The sequence below is a fragment of the Bos mutus genome, chromosome 11 (genome assembly GCF_027580195.1).
Source record: "Bos mutus isolate GX-2022 chromosome 11, NWIPB_WYAK_1.1, whole genome shotgun sequence".
Taxonomy (NCBI): domain Eukaryota; kingdom Metazoa; phylum Chordata; class Mammalia; order Artiodactyla; family Bovidae; genus Bos; species Bos mutus.
This window is the reverse complement of record NC_091627.1, coordinates 16892529-16911401: the sequence shown is the minus strand read 5'-3', so window position 1 is coordinate 16911401 and position 18873 is coordinate 16892529. Positions and strand designations below refer to the sequence as shown.

General features: G+C 48.0%; 1 protein-coding gene across 3 annotated transcripts in view; it reads right to left on the bottom strand.

Annotated features, from left to right (window-relative positions):
• RNF144A (ring finger protein 144A) overlaps positions 1-18873 on the bottom strand; it is a 128095-nt gene that overhangs the window by 38062 nt on the left and 71160 nt on the right. The gene's annotated exons all lie outside the window — the stretch shown is intronic.

The following is an 18873-nucleotide window of genomic DNA, read 5'->3' as shown; positions in this document are numbered from 1 at the left end:
CCCATATTGATATTAATATTCCTTCCCCATATTGATGGTAACATTCCTTTCCCATATTGATGGTAATATACCTTGCCCATATTGATAGTAATATTCCTTCCCCATATTGATGGTAATATACCTTCCCCATAATGATAGTAATATTCCTTCCCCATATTGATGGTAATATTCCTTTCCCGTATTGATGGTAATATTCCTTTCCTGTATTGATGGTAATATACCTTCCCTGTATTGATGGTAGTATTCCTTTCTCGTATTGATAGTAATATTCCTTCCCCGTATTGACGGGTACTGAGGGATCCACCCACCCGCATCCTTCCTTCCATCCCTCCAATGGGTCTTGAGGAAGACACAACCCCACCAATCAAGCACCCAGCCCAGGAGGGCAGGACCTTAGCAAGCCAGTGAGAGAAGCTTTTGTTAACATAGTTGTTGATTGGGTCACGCTGTTCTCTGCTGTAGGAACATCACAGGGAAGCCAGTGTGTGAAGCTCTGGCCTCAGTGCTCTGTGTCCTCCAGGTGGAATGGTCTTCCCACACCGTCTCTGTCCTCACTGCCCAGGTGTCAACTGACCTTCCCGAAACATGCACCACTGCCTCCTAAGAAAATCCTGGAAGATTGTCTAAACCGTGAGCTTCAGGGAGGCGGGACCTTGGGCAGCCTTATTCACTTCTGTGGGTCAAGTGCATCCAGCAGTGTCTTGGGTGAAGTGGACACTACACAGAGACATGGATGAACAGTCCTCACCTCCCCAGCCTCCCTGACATTCTCCGGCCATGTCCCCCCTGGTCTGTGCTCCCCTGACAGTATGCATCTTCCTATTAATATGTTCACACACTGATCTCCACTGTCTATGGCTAGAGGGGGCAGAGAAAGGGTCAGCCTCCAGCTCTCAGCTCAGCTCTGACCCACGTGGCCTCCATAACTGCCTGCTGATGGATCAGATGCTTGCATCCAGGGATGTGGCTTCTCTCATCCTGCCCCTGGCACTGGATTTAAGCCTTAAAGACATTTATTTTGTACCTGCGTTGGTAAGTATGTGCTTTATTCTACCAGCACCCCTTGCTCCCCAAATTCAGAACCGAGAAAGACTCATATAAATTTCACATAAAATTCCTGGCCATCTGAACTCTTACCACTTGCTATCCTAATCTTAAGACCTAAATTGATTTAGACAGCTGGCATCCTTTCCTACGGAACCTCACTGTCTGAAGTGAGGAACGAAAAGATTTGGAGAGCAAGATACATCTGCATTGCCCCCAGTCTGTGAGGTCATGAAAAGAGGGTTTGTCTCATTTAACTCCACACATACGCAGAAGACTGTTTGCATGTGTGCATGCTAAGTTGCATCAGTCGTGTCTGACTCTTTGCAACCCCACAGACTGTAGCCCACCAAGCTCCTCTGTTCATGGGATTCTCCAGGCAAGAATACTGGAGTGGGCTGTCATTTCCCTTCTCCAGAGGATCTTCTGGATCCAGGGATCGAACCCACATCCCTTGTGTCTCCTGCATTGGCAGCTGAGTTCTTTACCACTAGCACCGCCTGGGAAGCCAGAAGACTGTGTGCATAGTGACAAAAACACAGCACATCCGGGGAGAGAAGAAGACAAAACAGCACCAACCAATGGCCCGAATGTACGCAGGACGGCTCTTGGATCTTAGAAAGTCTCAAAGGTATATGAGACAGAGTTCTCCACCTTGGGGTATTCAGTTTCAACTCAGGAACATTATCGGCCAAATAAAAAGCTAACTGATAACACAAGGGAGAGTTTAGGATTACGTGTGAAATCAGTGCTCAGGAACTTTGGAAAAACTAGAAACCAGCCTGGGTTAGAATTCTCAGAAGAGGAGAACTTTGCAGGGGAGAGGCTTGAGTTTTAAGGCCGAGTTCCATTACCTATAGTTGTGAAAAGGGGGTGGATATCAAAATAGGAGAGAGAAGTGTCTGAGCATCTTTCACCAGACAACAGAGGTGAAACCACAGGGACTCTATGCTTCCGGGGCCAATAGAACACCCATAGCTAGTTGGGTGCTGGGTTACCTGACCACAGTCAGCCTCAGTCTGCCCATCTGTGTGATGGGGCCATAATCTCCATCTCCCAGGGCTGGTGCAGCATTAGGAGAGAGCGTATAAAAGAACTGGCACACCTGGCAAGGCTCAGTAAAGCCCTCTCCCCTTCCCCCATGATGCCTCATGTAGTCACAGCTCACCCACCTGTGAGAAACACTGGTAACACCAGTCCTTCCTACAGTCAGGGGCTGGGCGTGACCACCACCTGTGTGAGTCATTCTCAAGGTCACGATGTGTGCATGCGTATGTTCGGTGGCTCAGTCATGTCTGACTCTGCAATCCGATAAACTGTGGCCTGCCAACCTCCTCTGTCCGTGGGAGTTTCAAGGGAAGAATAGTGGAGTGGGTTGCCATTTCCCCCTCCACGAGACTGAGAGTTCATGATGAACGAGGTCAGATTTGTGATCTCCGAAGAAGAAGATTTAGATTCAGGACCAGGGACCAGGCTTGATCACTCAAGAGCTTTTATGTAGCAGAGTTTTATTAGAGTGAAAGATAACAGAGAAAGCTTCTGACAAAGACATCAGAAGGCGGACAGAGAGTGCCCCGCTAGCTAGTCTTATCAAGGCCTTATATACTTTTGCCAGACCCATTCCCACAACATACATCTTAAATAACCAGATTAGAACTAACAGTAGAAAGGTCTCACCAGACTCACTCCACAACCTACATCTTAACGGGACTAGAACTAACAATAGAAAGGTCTTACCAGACCCACTCCCATAATATACATTTTAAGATAACAGGATTAGTCAGAAGGTTCTTGTTAAGGAGAAACATGTCCTAGAGCAAGGTACTTTGTTATACTGACTAAGGCAAAGCAATGTAGGAAGGAAAAAAAAAAAAAAACATTTGTAGTTTTCTCCTCCTCGGGGAGCTTCATACTGCTTTGTCCTCCTTGGGGACCCTGGACTTCTTATCAACCTGCCTAGGAATTGACTCTCTCAGGATCTTCCTGACCCAGGGACCAAACCCACGTCTTTTGCATCTCCTGCACGGGCAGGCAGATTCTTTACCACTGTGCCATGTGGTAAGTCCAAGGGTTACGATACTTTTCTTAAAAAAAAAAACAAAAACAAAAAAAAACACTTCCTCTTCTTGTGTTTTGACAGTCATAGTTCACTGGGTATCACTAAGCAAATATTTAGTTAGGATGAAGCACTGTGGGTTCCAGGCAGGGCACTGGTGGACGGAAGGCACTGGGACTCGGGAAGAGACCACAGGATGATCTTGGAAACTCAGAGGAGATAAGACACAAGGACACAAGACCCAGGGTGTGAGTGACGTCAGGCTGACGGAGCAGCAGAGGGGACCCTGACCTGTGAGAGCTCAGACAGGCAAGGGGAATTACCGAATCCCAGCTGGAATGGGCTTGGCGGGGAGGACAGAAATTAGAATTCAGAGCAGTGGCCTCTTCCCAGGTCAGTTAATATCCGAGAGCAACTTAGTGTGAAGTGTAACTTCCATTGTTAGACGAGAACTCTGAGGTGGTCTGTGGCTAAGAATCTGCCTGCTGATCCAGGGGACACGGGTTTGATCCCTGATCAGGGAAGATCCCACATGCCACAGAGCAACCAAGCCCGTGCACCACAACTACAGAGCCGGTGCTCTAGAGCCGGGGCTGCGACTGCTGAGTGCACGTGCCCCTGCTGTGCAACAAGAGAAGCCACTGCCCGAGGAGCCCGCACACCGCGACCCCAGAGCAGTGCCCCTCCTTCCCCGTAAGGAGAGGAAAGCCGCATGCAGCTATGAAGACCCAGTGCAGCCAAACATAAATAAATAAAATTGTAGAAGAAAACATTAAAAAGTAGAAGAAGAAGAGAACTCTGATACAAATTCAAGTAGCTTTTGGAAGGGTTGGAGTCTTCCAGATAATTAAAACAAACATGATAATTTGAACTTAAGTCAAAGGCGCCAGAACATTTAGTTGATTTGAGGGGTCATTCAGCAATCTGGAGGGTGCAGAGGGTACCAGAGTCAAGACTCCCCACTCCCTGAGTCTATTTTCTTTTGTAACATTTCCCTGAACCTTGAATCTACGATTATTATTATTTTAAATGTCCACTGTTATTTGGATCCCGGGATCATGGGCCAAGATTATTTTGTTTATATTTCCCAGTAGCTTCTTCTGTAATGTCTCTTAAAGCTCACAGGATGGAGCACCAACTATATTTTGATTAAGTTGTTGTCCAGTAGCTCAGTTGCTCAGTTGTGTCTGACTCTTTGTGACCCCATGGACTGCAGCATGCCAGGCCTCCCTGTCCTTCACCATCTCCCGAGGCTTGCTTAATGTCCATTGAATCAGTGATGCCATCCAACTATCTCATCCTCTGTTGTCCCCTTCTCCTCCTGTCTTCAATCTTTCTCAGCATCAGGGTCTTTTCTAATGAGTCGGCTATTCGCATCCGGTGGCCAAAGTACTGGAGCTTCAGCTTCAGCATCAGTCCTTCCAATGAATATTCAGGATTAATTTCCTTTAGGATTGATGGGTTTGATCACCTTGCTGTCCAAGGGACTCTCAAGAGTCTTCTCTAACACCACAGTTCAAAGGCATCAATTATTTGGTGTAAGAATGTTTAGCTAGGCCCTAATAGGGATCACAAAACTTTATTGGAAGCATTGAGAAATCACTTAAGACTGGAAGTGTCCCCAAGGGGGCAAAGATTGTTTAATTGGCTTTTCTGTCCTGGAGAGCTGCGGACAGGCAGCAGTGGACACTGTCTGCGAGGTCTGGGGCCCAGATTCTGCAGAGATGTCACCTGCCAAGCATCAGATGACACGGTATGTCACCCAGAGACCCGGGTTCAAATTCCTGTCCTGCCACTTGGTCATGTGATTTTGGAGAAATTACTCAACCGCTATGAACTTTAGCTAAGTTTTTTTTTTTTTTTCTCTCTCTGTAAAACCTATACATCATCACCTCCCATGTACAGCTGTGAAGAGTGAGTGAGAAATAATATATTTAAAATTCCTGGGACATAGTGCCTGGAGAATCCCAGGGACAGAGGAGCCTGGTAGGAGGCCGTCCATGGGGTCGCACAGAGTCGGACACGACTGAAGCGACTTAGCAGCAGCAGCAGCAGTACCTCCTTGGAAAGCAGAGGTCATCGTGCTACGTCAGACTGAAGAGCCTGAACATTAACCGATGCGAACGAAAATGAGGAGAGAAGCTGAACCGAAAAATAAGATTGACTCAGGGTCAGGAAGTTCACGCTGATGGGCCCAGATTACTTTGGAAGAAGGAAACAACCCAACCTCAGAAGCCTCCAGCTTTATCATCTGCTGCGCAGGCTGCGGTAAGGCTGGAGATCACCCCAACGGGCAGAAATCGGGAGCTTAACCCTTGTACACTGTCTTGAAGCCCACAGCCCCGGCCCCACACACTGCCTCTCACCCTGGACTGCAGGTTGCCCCTAACTGGTCCCTTCCTAGACGACTCACTCTCCTGCAGCTTGGTGCCTTTCCTGTTTACAGCCTGGCCAAATATATGCCTCTCAGTCCAGCCTGCAGGGCTTGACCTCTTGCTTCCTTTCTTCCTGGACCACGATTTCCACTTGACCTGAGACAGCACGGCCTTCTGCTGCCCTGGGCACAGGTCAGCTGCCGCCCCTCACCTCCGTGTCTTCCAATTTAGCCTTGGAGCAGGTCAGACATGATTTCCTGGTACCTGATCAGTACTCTTTCCTCCAGAGTAGACCCTCTCTGAGGTGAGCTCATCATAACGATTAAGAGGGAACAACAATTGGGCATATTTTACCAAAAAAAAAAAAAAAGTTACATTGTCTAAGCCCATCACGACCTCAGGATGGGCTGAATATGACCTTGCAAACATTGAGCAGCTGCAAACTTGAAACAGGAGTTGGCAAAGAAACTCACAATGCACAATGCGAGAAAAAAACAGTCTTTGTTTTCCTAATGTGAATGTCAAGTCGAATGAAACAACAAACTATTTTAAGAACATCTGGTCGATTATAAGTATTATTCAATCTGAGCAACTCAAAATGTTTATAAGGCAAGTCACTCATTAAGCACCATGGGGTTATGCAAAGAGGGTACATGGTGAGGTCTACAAGGATGAGAAACAGCCAGAAGGGAAAAGAACCCCTCTTGAGGGAGACAGTTGTAAAGGTATGATGTGGTTTTTTGGCCAGAACCTTCCTAGCCCTGGGGCATTCCAGGTGACTCAGTGGTTAAGAATCTGCCTGCCAATGCAGGAGACAAAAGAGTCTCAGGTTCGATCCCTGGGTTGGGAATATCCCCTGGAGGAGGAAATGGCAAACCACTGCAGTATTCTTGCCTGGAGAATCCCATGGACAGAGGAGCCTGGCAGGCTACAGTCCAAGGGGTCCCAAAGAGTCTGACATGACTGAGCGACTAACACACATCCCAGCCTCAGGCTTTGGGGCTATGGATTCTGCACGTCCCTCTTTACCCTCTGTCACCCCTTCAAAGCACAGCAGTGAAAGGGAAACCAAACCAGTAGCCAGCCAGTCACACCCACCCTTTACTCTCAGGACCCCCTCCAACAAGCCCTGCTGCCCTAAAGCCGACTGGGGTGTGTCCATGTTCTTCCCCGGCAGAGGGAGCAGGAGAAGACATAGCAACCTGAGTCTTCCAGGGAGTTCCCATCGCAGTGAATCTGAGAAGCACTGGGCTGAGGTTCCACAGGATGGCATCGCCTCAGGCACCTCCCAGCCAGAAGTCCATGGAGGTAGAAGCTTAACACACGATCGACTCTGAAAACCGTGGCACTGGGCAATCTGTGTCTGCCAGGCACTAGGTTAGACTCCGTGTACGGACCTGCCTTTATTCTTTGCCATCACCCTCTCTGGGGAGGCAATCGAGGATCAGAGAGGAGGAGCCCCCTCTGAAAGCCACAAAGATGATGTGTCAGTTCGTAGGTGTAACACAGGTGCCTCTGGTGGGGGCCGGAAGTCAGCACTGGTGGAGGCTGTGCGTTGGGGGAGGAGGGGAGGGCGAGGGCTATGCAGGAACTCTGCATTTTTATCTCGATTTTGCTGTGAACCTAAAACTTTTCTGTATGGTAAGTCCCTAGAGATCTGTATCAGTTTTATAAATCTAAAAAGTCAAATCTGTTAATCTAAATCTAAATTTAAAAACCGAATGTGTTCATCTGACTTGCCCTAAAATAAAACATTTATTTTAAAAATTTGTTTTTATTTAAACCCAAATAACCCTATTAACGGAGAAGGCAATGGCACCCCACTCCAGTACTCTTGCCTGGAAAATCCCATGGATGGAGGAGCCTGGTAGGCTGTAGTCCATGGGGTTGCTAAGAGTCGAACACGACTGAGCAACTTCCCTTTCACTTTTCACTTTCATGCATTGGAGAAGGAAATGGCAACCCACTCCAGTGTTCTTGCCTGGAGAATCCCAGGGACAGGGGAGCCTGGTGGGCTTCTGTCTATGGGGTCGCACAGAGTCAGACACTACTGAAGCGACTTAGCAGCAGCAGCAGCAGCCCTTTAATAGAATTAAAGGGTTTCCCTGGTGGTACAGTTGGTAAAGAATCTGCCTGCCAATGCCAGAGATAAGAGAGATGTAGGTTCGATCCCTGGGTTGGGAAGATCCCCTGGGGAGGAAATGGCAATCCAGTCCAGTAAAATTCTTGCCTGGGAAATCCATGCACAGAAGAGACTGAAGGGCTACAGTCCATGGGGTTGCAAGAGTCAGACACGACAACCCTATTATTAGTAAAATGCAGAGTCAACTGGGAATATTTCAAGAGTCTAAAATTTTAATCTGTTTTAAGATTGTATTTTCCCCAAGCAGCAATATTTTTGTTTTCAACTTTTTTTTTTTAATTGGAATACAGTTGATCTACAATGTTGTGTAGGTTTTGGGTCTGCAGCAAAGTGATTCATATATATGGATATATATTCTTTTTTCAAATTCTTTTCCATTACAGGTTATTATAAGACATTGAGTCTAGTAACCTGTGCTATGCAGTAGCTCCTTGCTGGTTATCTATTATGACAAGTGTGTGTATGTTAATCCCAAACTCCTAAATTATCCTTCTCCACCCCCTTTTCTCTTTGGTAACCATAGTTTGTTTTCTATGTCTGTGAGCCTATTTCTGTTTTGTAAATAAATTCATTTGTATCTTTTTCTTTTAAGACTCTACCTCCAACAGTACAATTAATTGTGATACTAAAAATCAGAGGCCATGGGATTAACTGGGCAGATTAGTGTGTATATTTTTAACCATCCAACCCCATGTGGGTCTTGAGATGCTAATGAACGCAGTAACACTCCAAGAAGCTGTACTACAGGCTGTCTCCACTGGACAAAACACAAGCCACGTTTTGTTTTGTCCACACATCATAAGCACAACCACACAGCATCAAGGTTAAAAAGAAAATAAAAACAACTTTTAAATCATTTCACTGTCACAGGCTCCCCAGTATTCAGACAAAGGACAAGGGGCCCATGGAGCAGGGAGCGTGCTGGCCTGTCCAAGTGCACTCGGCACAGAACGAGGTATTAGATTCATTGAAGAAACAGCCGCAGACTGTCCTGCGCAGGGAAGGGTGTCCAGGCTGCACACTGCTGAGGGGACACTCCATGGTCCACGGGTCCCTCACTGCACTCAGGGTGAGGACACTTGCCTTCATCTACCCTGGGATCTTCTGTCTAGCTCCCTCCTGCCTCTGAGAGATTCTGACCATTTTACAAGCACTATGAATTCACCTCTGTTAACAGCGGCTCAGAAGCTTCTTTGTGCTAAAGCGTGGATGGCTGAAGGGAGCCAGTCATTCCCCGGGAAGCAGAGCCCCTCCCACTTCATTCGCTGCCCCAACCCTGTCCTGAAGCCTCACCCGGTGGGGCCACTCTCTTGCCAGGCTGCCCCATTACCCATGTCCCTGCAAGACCCTGTGTTTGAGGAAGGTAAGGTTGGAGAAGACTCTTGAGAGTCCCTGGGACTGCAAGGAGATCCAACCAGTCCATCCTAAAGGAAATCAATCCTGAATATTCATTGGAAGGACTGATGCTGAAGCTGAAACTCCAATACTTTGGCCACCTGATGTGAAGAACTGACTCATTTCCTGGGAAATTGACCCTGATGCTGGGAAAGATTCAAGGCAGGAGAAGGGGACGGCAGAGGATGAGATGGTTGGATGGCCTCACTGATGCGATAGAGATAAGTCTGAGTAAACTCTGGGAGTTGGTGATGGACAGGGAAGTCTAGTGTGCTGCAGTCCATGGGGTCACAAAGAGTTGGACAGGACTGAGTGACTGAACTGAACTATGTTTTTAAAGTATCTGTATTACTTACAATTAATTAATAAAAGTGACCAAAGTGGGTTTAAAAAGCCGACCCAGGAATGGGAGCTCTGTCCCTTTCAAAGGCCCCTGCACAGGTGATGGGGAGAGGAGTCCCTTCCTGGAGCATCTATTACTGGGCACCGAAGTTCACGGCGTGGGGTGGGGGCGGGCAGGGGAAGGGTAAAGGCTCGGGGGTGAGCAGAAAAGGGGACTTGAAGGAGCCGCTTCCTTCCACAGAGCAGCCCGCCCCTCCTCCAGCCCCTCTCAGGGCCCTGAGTCTGCACCTCTCCTGACAGAAAAAGTCTGGGCTGGTCTGAAGCCAACAGAGCGCACCTTCCTGCCGCCGCCGGGGCTGTGACAGAGAGGGAGCCCCTCACGGACACGACAGAAATCCGGCTGAAGAAGGCCTCAGGAACATTTCCAACACCAGCCAGGCTTGGGCCTGGACACCCTCCCTCCAAGCCTGGGCAGACCTGCGGACTTGCTCCCGGGAGCTGTATCTCTTTCACCAGAGGCTCGTCTTTGGAAATAAGTGGCCATGAGCACAATCTTTCCCTTCTAAGTCGGACAAACCCTCTGCAGGAGAGCTCAAAGGGTCCCCGCGGCTTCCTGCTCATAGTCTGTTTCCGCAAACACTCTGCCCTTCTGACCTCCGTCCCGGAACGGGGTGCAGCGGCACACCCAAAGAAACGATCACCCCCACTGCGGATGGCACACTCTGGCCAGCAGCAAGCAACGCTTTAAAAGCCAGACACAAAGTCACTGCGTTTCAAGGCTGATGGGGGTCAGCATCATGTGTCCTGTTAGGGATGATTTCCTTACTCCCCGCTGCTTAGGGGTCTGCTCAGAGGTCGAGTGGCCACCCCACCCCACCCCACCCCACCCAGAACCTTCTACGTGGTCATATACCACCCTGAGTGCACCGCATTTTGCCAGGGACACAGGGACCCCTTGTCTCCACTCCTGTTTTTCAGACAAGGACACACAGACAAGAGCAACAGCACATGTCAATGCATGTATGATAGAGCATGACCAGCATGGGCCGCCCCCTGCTCTTACGCATCCCCAGCACCTTCTGCCAATCAAAGGGCAGTCTTCGGGGCACAGGCGTGTCACCTGCGTCCTCTGGCCCCTTTAGTCAGTCCCGGGTGATGGCAGGTGGTCGGGGAGCAGCTCTGGCCAGTTCAGATGGGAGGAGGAAAGACACAGGGCTGTTTCCTTGCAGGCGGCCAGGCGGAGTTCTTGTTGCTATGACAACGAGCCTGGGAAAGTCCTGGGTGTGGAGCTTGTCAATCCTTTGGTTTAACAGAGCAGGACATCACGGAGTAGGGACTGTGCGGTGGCATGGACACAGGCCTCTGGGAAGATTCTAGAAGCCAGGGCTCTGATGTCAGCACCACTGCCCACTGACCACTGGACCCCCCCCCACCCACCCCAGGGCCTGTTCTGGAACTTCCCGGGCCAACAATCCTCATCTGAGCTCTGGCTGGGACCTGGCCCCAGGATTCCCCAAGCTTTTACCCCTCCCTTCTCCACCCACCCGGGAAGGTGTCACCCAGCTCTCAGTGAGAAGCCTGGCTTCCGTGTCTACAGCGGCAGAGAGGGGCTTCAGGGCAGTGAGGATACATCTCAGAGAGCGAGCTAGAGGATAAAATAATCTCTTGAAGGAGCAGCCCTGAAGCCACAGATCCACCTGGGAGCTCAGGCATGCCTGTGGCTGGGAGCCCTGTCTGTCCATGAAACCATCTAAACACTCTCCGCCCTCCCTTTCTAAGAACTCCCCGCAATTCCACCTCCAGTCCTTCCCATGGCCACGCCTGTTTACACTCAAATCCCTCCACCTACTCAGGAGCAGCAGTGAGCCAGCTGGCATTAGGTTCCCCTAAGGCTCTAAAGACTGCTCTAGACTCCGGATTACAAGAGTCAGAGGCACTACCCACACAGCATGTTGGAAAACAACCAGAGCCTTTTCTCTGGGCAAGCACCTGCCTTTAAGGATCTCATCATGAAAGGAAAAAGATTCAATAAAGCTGGTGCTAGTGGTGAAGAACTCACCTGTCAATGCAGGAGACATATGGGTTCAATCCCTGGGTGGGGAAGATCCCCTGAAGGAGGGCATGGCTACCCACTCTAGTATTCCTGCCTGAAGAATCCCATGGACAGAGGAACCTGGCGGGCTACACTCCATGGGGTTGCAAAGAGTTGGACACAACTGAAGCGACTTAGCACAGCACGCATGCAAAAGGTATAAAATGACAGGGAATCTGTTTAAAGACAAGTGGAATCACCCTTTTATCAATACTGAGTTGCAGATGGCTTTAGCTTCCCTGACATACTTTAGTCAGAAAATTAAGCAAAATCTGGGACTTCCAAATACATACAGCAGATTTCTTACTGCACCACTCCAAGATCTAAGTTTCTTCTAACAGATTTATTTGCTTTTTAAGGTCTTTGCTTTTTAAGACCAGATGAGAGAAGGGAGTATTTCTAAAAACACAGAAGTGGATACAATAAACTCCACACAGGTGGTAAGAGTTGATGACAGTGAGGACAAATATCTGCCAGGTTCTCTAAAGACAAAACCAGGATGACTGGTGACATGCCAGTGAGGACTCCTGGGTGAGGCTCAGAAACAGGAAATCCCTGCCAGTATCATCCAGGAGAGCGGGTTCAAGGTCAGGACCAAGGCCAGGACCTGACAACCACATCTTGGAAATGTCACTTCAAACATGCGTAACCACGAGCAGCCCTCCAAAACCTCCTGAGATTCAAAGACAGGAAGAGACAGAACTAGAGGTTTGGGCCCTGTCTCTGCCTTCACACGTGACAGCAACATATGATGTCCAGAGGCTGGGCGCTGCCTGGACAAGTCAGCTCTGAGTGCCCCGTCCTTGGTGTTCCAGCTCATGGACACCCACGGGCTTCTAAGGATTTCTTCTAGAAAGACGGTAGCAGGAGCAAGTGAGGGGGCCCAGCAACACACCCTCAGTGTCCAGGAGACTTCTTGTGGGAAAGTAAACAGGAAGCTTTAAATTCCACCTCTCCTGTTAGAAGCATGCCAAGCAAGTAGCTCACACAAGGACCAGACATACACAAGTGCAATCAGCTCATGGTCTGAGCCTCTGTGTCCTTAGATCTGGAAGAAGTGACCTCTGACATCTAGCAGCACAGACGTGGGAGAGACACATACCTCCCATGGGAAGAGCTGGAGTGGTCCTCACTGCAGGGGCCACTGTAACATGCTGATGACAAGTATCCTCCCTAGGCTGTCCCCACACTCTCATTTATACCTTTGGGTATACTCAGAGTTCACTCTTAATCACGAGTAAATTATAACCCGCTGTGCCCCGAGACAGGCAGAATCCACGTCATTCTATTCCATGTGGGCTCAGCTACACTCTCAGTGTAATAATTGAGTAATGTAAAACTGATGTTTCAACCTAAGAATGTTGAAAGTGTCATTTTTTGCACCTAAAAACATCTTTTTCATCACTGGGAGCTACTAAAGGTCTGGGAACTCTTAAAGGGCCCCTGTGTTTAGAAAACAAGAACTTGTAACAAGCCTAAAGAATCCCATGTCAGTTCATCTGTATGACAATTATGACACTAATATCACAAATCTTTGTTTTCCAAAACCCATGACCTATAGATCAACACATCGTTCACCATCTTTCAGTCATCTGATCACCTACGTAAAACTGCCTGCCTCCCATCCCCTCTGGTCCCCTGCCCCTCTTGATGTTACCCCAGGAACTGTCTACAAGCACTTCTTCATTTATTTATCATTTCCTTCCCCCTAGAACATAAGTTGCATGAGAACAGTGGGTTACTATCAAGCTAGAGTTTAAAATACCTACCCAAAGAAATATATGGCTGCATTTTGTTCTTTCCTTTACTGCCAACTTAACTACGTAGAAAAAACAAAAACAAAAATACTAGCTTCTGTGGGGCGTTATCTATTTCACTGGGGAGAAGAGGATAGACCTATTTTCTGATCAAACAAGGCTGACTAGCATCTCCGGATAACCTTGTGATTAACTGCGATGTTTCTGAATATCTATTCAAAACTGCTTTCTATTTTGTAGCTAGTAACCAACATATCAGAGACAGGAAGTCAGCTCAATTATCTTCACGTAACAGATGAAGAGAAGAGGCTCAAGAAGGGTAAGACCATTTGCCCAAAGTCTCAAATGGTAAATCCAGGCTTCACACCCAGTCTCCTGACTTCCCGAGCCATGTTCTCTTCCTGCACCAACATCCACACTGCCCTCGGGTCCACCGAAGGCTCTCACATGCCCATGGCTTGGACAGTTGATGGGCTGGTGGGGGCTCCCAAGAGCCTTTGTCTGCTGCACAGAAACGCCAAATGCCAGGGGCTTCCCTGGTGGTCCAGTGGTTAAGAGTCCACCTGCCAATGCAGGGGACACAGGTTCGCTTCCCGGTCCAGGAAGATCCCAAGTGCCGTGGGCAACTAAGCCCGTGCATCGAAACTACTGAAGCCCGCAGTCTAGAGCCCTGCAGTCCGAAACAAGAGAAGCCTCCACAACGAGAAAGAAGCCCGCACCACAACAAAGTGTGTCTCCACTCGCCGCAACTGGAGACAGTCTGTGCGTGCAGCAACGAAGACCAGTGCAGCCAAAAATGAATAAACAAAACAAAAATAAAGTGGTTTTTAAAAAGCCAATTGCTAACCTGGCTCTTCCACCTTCTTATGACAAAAGAGGCCAGCCACTGTCTGGGGGCGGGAGGGAAGCCACTGATGTTTTAACCTAAGAATGTTGAAAATGTCGTATTTTTTACCTAAAAACATGTTTTTCATCAATGAGAGTCCTCTGGTTACGAAATGAGGTGTCTGGCCCCCACGAGGGGAAGGACAGTCTATCGAGTTGGCCGAGACGCCGAAATCAATCCAGAGCTCAACTTCCTTGATGAGACAACGAGTCACAATCTCACAACCTTCTCTGTCCTCCCCGGGCTGAGTGCCGAGACAGTGTACTTTCTAATAATTGGGGAAAAAAAGTCTATCATCCTCCCGGTCTCCCAACGTCTCTGTAAGGAAGGCTGGGTCATCGGTATGTCCTTGGACTTGGACAGGACTGAAAACCCGGGGTCCAGGGCGTCGAGGGGTGTGGCCAAGATTAGGAGGTCAGGAAGGGTCGTGCTCCATCCCACCCAGCCCTGAGCCCCCTCACTCCCCCACGTCAAGCCGCCTTCTCAGCCCTCACCCACCAGCCTAGAGTTCACATTCCAGCAGGGACTCAGAGCACACCACGACCGCTCTAGTCTCACTTTTCTGACTCTGGCTATAAGCAGACCCCACGCGCCGATGGGCTTACTTGATGGAGAGAGAAACCCAAGTCATGACAGAGACGGGATCAAGGCAATGCCACAAACCCCTTTTCGTTCCCTTGTTCCAACAGTTCGCCCATCCCCTCTCTCCAGCCCAATAACGAGACACCACTGGGGGCTCCGTTAGATAGAAAAGCCACAAAACTTACTCAATATTAGTTCTGACATGGCAACAAAGATCCCCCGCAGGTGCAGACACAAGAGTTTTCATTTAGAGAAGATTCACGCAGAGAGAAGGCCCCAGACCAACAGGGCCAGGGCTCTGCCTGCAGACCTAGCTCACTGTCTCCCGAACACGAAGCTTTGTTGGAAGCCCACCCGTGAGGGAATAGGAGATAATCAAATAAACTGATGCAACCTTCCCTGCGGGGAAACAGATGCAAACTTCCAATTATTCCCAAGAAAACACCAGCTTCCAAGGTGGGGAGCATTCCTGCTGGGAATACCCACAATAGAGCAAGTCTAAACAGTGTATTTACTTCCAGCCCTGGGTGGAAGCCTGACTTGGACTCCCAGGACCGGCGCCCAGTGTCCCTGTGCGTGGAGCCTTCCTTCATGGAGAACAGACGTGGAGGAGTCTGTTTCAGGGAAGGACCAAGTCGTTGACATGATAATGGGTCTAAAGGGACTACGTTCTCTCAAGGATGTAAAACTTTGGCCACTTGAGAATCGTTAGTATAGAACTACAGCACCAACAATAATAAGACCCACCAGGTCCAGCCAATGTTTTCCTCTTTCTTAGGTTATCACAGGACTCCAGGGCCTGGCATCCAGGGCCACCTGTCAGCTTCCTGACAATCCAGGAATGAGCAGGTCCGGGTGACCCCGGGGCCGTGGAAGACCACTGACACCCTCACCCGCAGGCACCCAGGTCTTCTTTCTGGGTCTGCTCACCACTTATCCAGAGATGCTGAGGGATGAGGGGCTGGGGCGGGGGGACTGTTTTTCTGGGCTCCGCAGCAACCTTGTGTCTACAGGACGCTGCTTCATCAGGTCTCGCTCTCCTGCTTGAAAACTTCTGACGACCCCAGCGGTGCAGGAGACATACGAGCCCCTCAAGCCCACCTGCACACACACGCTTCCATCTTCTCTTCCTGCCAGCGCCCATCAGTGTCTGCAGCGTAATTTGCTTATCTCGTTTATTCTGTCACCCTGTCGGGAAGACACATTCCTCGAGGAAACTGATTTTCACTGGCTTTGCTCTCTCTCAGGTTCCACGGCCCTGGCACAAAGGAGGTGCTCCATAAAAATGGGTAGGCACAATCTATCTGATGAACTCACCCCTGGGAGAAAGCCAGCGGGGAGGGGGCTGGGGGCAGGGGGTGGGCATGTGGGAAGGATCACTGCTCTACCAGAGATGTCACCAGGACAGGCAGGATGCTATGTCCACATCGTATCACTGCCTGGTATTACAGGCTGTATGTGGAAAGGAAATATTTACTGAGTGGATGTATCAGTAACTACTATTAGCAATTAGGTGTGATATTCTCTTCTGGGAAATAAAATTTCTCGTTTTGGCCCAACTCAATGTATGTGAAAACTGTCCAAAGAACCAATTCTAGTCACCTGTGCTTTGGTGTGAATTCATGTAGAAATGTGCCAGCTTTCTCTTTCTTCCTGGGGACCAGGACACGGGCAATAGCCAGCTCTGCAACTCTGGCACATCTGCTAAGCTCTCTGCAGCTTGTTACTCACATGGAAAATGATAACGGTGGATTTTCCACCTATGAAATCAACTGCATTGTTTTTAACTATAATAATCTGATTACAGTCATGGTTGTCGTTGAGCTGCTCATCCATGTCCAACTCTTTTGAGACCTCCCGGACTGTAGCCCACCAGGCTCCTCTGTCCACGGGATTTCCCAAGTTGGACTACTGCAGTGGGTTGCCATTTCCTTCTCCAGAGGATCTTCCCAACCAGGGGATCAAACCCATGTCTCCTATATTGGCAGGAAGATTCTTTACCACTGAGCCACCCGGGAAGCCCAAACTCTACAGTCATGGAGCCAACAGTAAAACACACGTGACTAATGTAACACACAATGATAGCATGCTACTGAGAGGCAGCAGGCAGTGTTTATTAAGGACCTTAAAAACATTCAACCCCTTTGATCAAGTAATCCCATTTCTGGGAATCCATCCATAAAGCATGAAAATAAACTATGGGCATGAAAATATTTGTCATAGCATTTCCCATAAATGTAATTTTTAAAAAGAAATATCAAACCAGTAAAAGCAGAAGAGTGTAAGACTATGAGCCACAGGATGATATTCTGCAGTCTTAACCAATGCCTTAATGTAATTTTGGTGAGTGGAAAAGGAGTATAAAAATCATATGCTGTGTGAGCCTCTAGAGACAAAGAAAGGATACACACTCACACAGGTGGAGTCATTGCATCATTACAATGAGGAGACATTCTGCTCTTCCTGAAATAGTCCCACCAGGCTCCTCTGTCCATGTGATTCTCCAGGCAAGAACACTGTAGTGGGCTGCCATTTCCTTCTCCAGGGGATCTTCAGGACGCAAGGATCAAACCCATTATCTCCTGTGTCTCGTGCATTGGCCGACAGATTCTTTACCACTGAGCCACCAAAGTGAAGATGAAGTGAAGTGTGAAGTGTTAGTCACTCAGTCATGTCTGACGCTTTGTGACTCCATGGACCATAGCCTGCCAGATTTCTCTGTCCATGGGATTCTCCAGGCAAGAATACTGGAGTGGGTTGCCATGCATGCCCTCCTCCAGGGGATCTTCCAGACACAGGGACTGATCCCACATCTCCTGTGGTTCCTGCATTGCAGGTGGAGTCTTTACCAATGAGACACTGAGGAAACCTTTACAACCCCATGGTCTGTAGCCCTCCAGGCTCCTCTGTCCGTGGGATTCTCCAGGCAAGCATATTGGAGTGGGCTGCCATTTCCTCCTCCAGGGGATCTTCCCGACCCAGGGATCAAACCTGTTTCTGCTGCATTGGCAGGTAGATTCTTAAGTGTTGAGCCACCCGGAAAGTCATACATATAATTATATGATCTCAAAAACTTCTACAAGCCCAAGGCAAGTCAAAATAAATTGTTTCAGTGAACAGTTGCAAAACTTATCCCAAACAGTTAATCTCCTTTATACAGAGTTTTAGAAACTGAGAGATGAAAGAACAACAGTAATAGAAAATGATCAAAGAACAAGAGACAGTTCACAGGCAAGAAAGACAAGTATCCTCCAGAGGGACCCAGTCCTAAGAAGACATGCAAATTCACGACATAAGATGCCATTTCTCAATTTTCTACCCAGCAAACATTCAAACGTTTTGCAAAACACTCATCCATGAGGCTGTAGGTCAATAACTGCTCTCCTGATCCACTGGAGTTCAAAATGATACAACACATCAAAAGGTTTTTTTGTTTTGTTTTGTTTTTAAAATTTACCAACACTTTATCTATATTTGCCCATTGATCCAGAAATCCTACTTCTAGGGCATGTGACCAGAGTATGAAGTTTGTCACTGTGGTGTTGTTTGAAATACCGAAAGATGGAAAACATTCCAGGTAGGAGACAGGTTAAATAAACCAAGGAAAACAACCCTGGAATGCAGTACTAGGTGATAGCAGAAAGGAGGAGAAATATTCTACAAGTTAAAAAGGGAAGATCTGCATGATGCAGTAAATTAAAAATGCGAAGTATAGAATATGTATATTATATGCTGAATTTTCTGTATATTTGCACTTATTTATATTTGCATAAAGAAACACTAGATGTACAGGTGTAGCCACCATGGAGAACAGTATAAAGGTCCCTTAAAAAAATTAAAATAGAGCTACCATATCCCACTCTTGGGTATATACAGAGAAAAATTTACAATTTGAAAAGATACAAGCACCCCAGTGTTCTCCACAGCACTCTTCAAAATTAGCCAAGACATGGAAGCAACTTAAATGTCCATCAGCAGATGACTGGATAAAGAAGACACCTTATATGTATACAATGGAATATTGCTCAGCCATAAAAAATGAAGTAATGCCATTTGCAGCAGCATGAATAGACCTAAATTCTGTCATAATAAATGAAGTTAAGCCAGATTGAGGACAACTCTTACAAGATATCGATTATATGTGCAATCTAAAAAAAAAAAAATTATACAAATGAACTTACTTACAAAACATACAGACTCA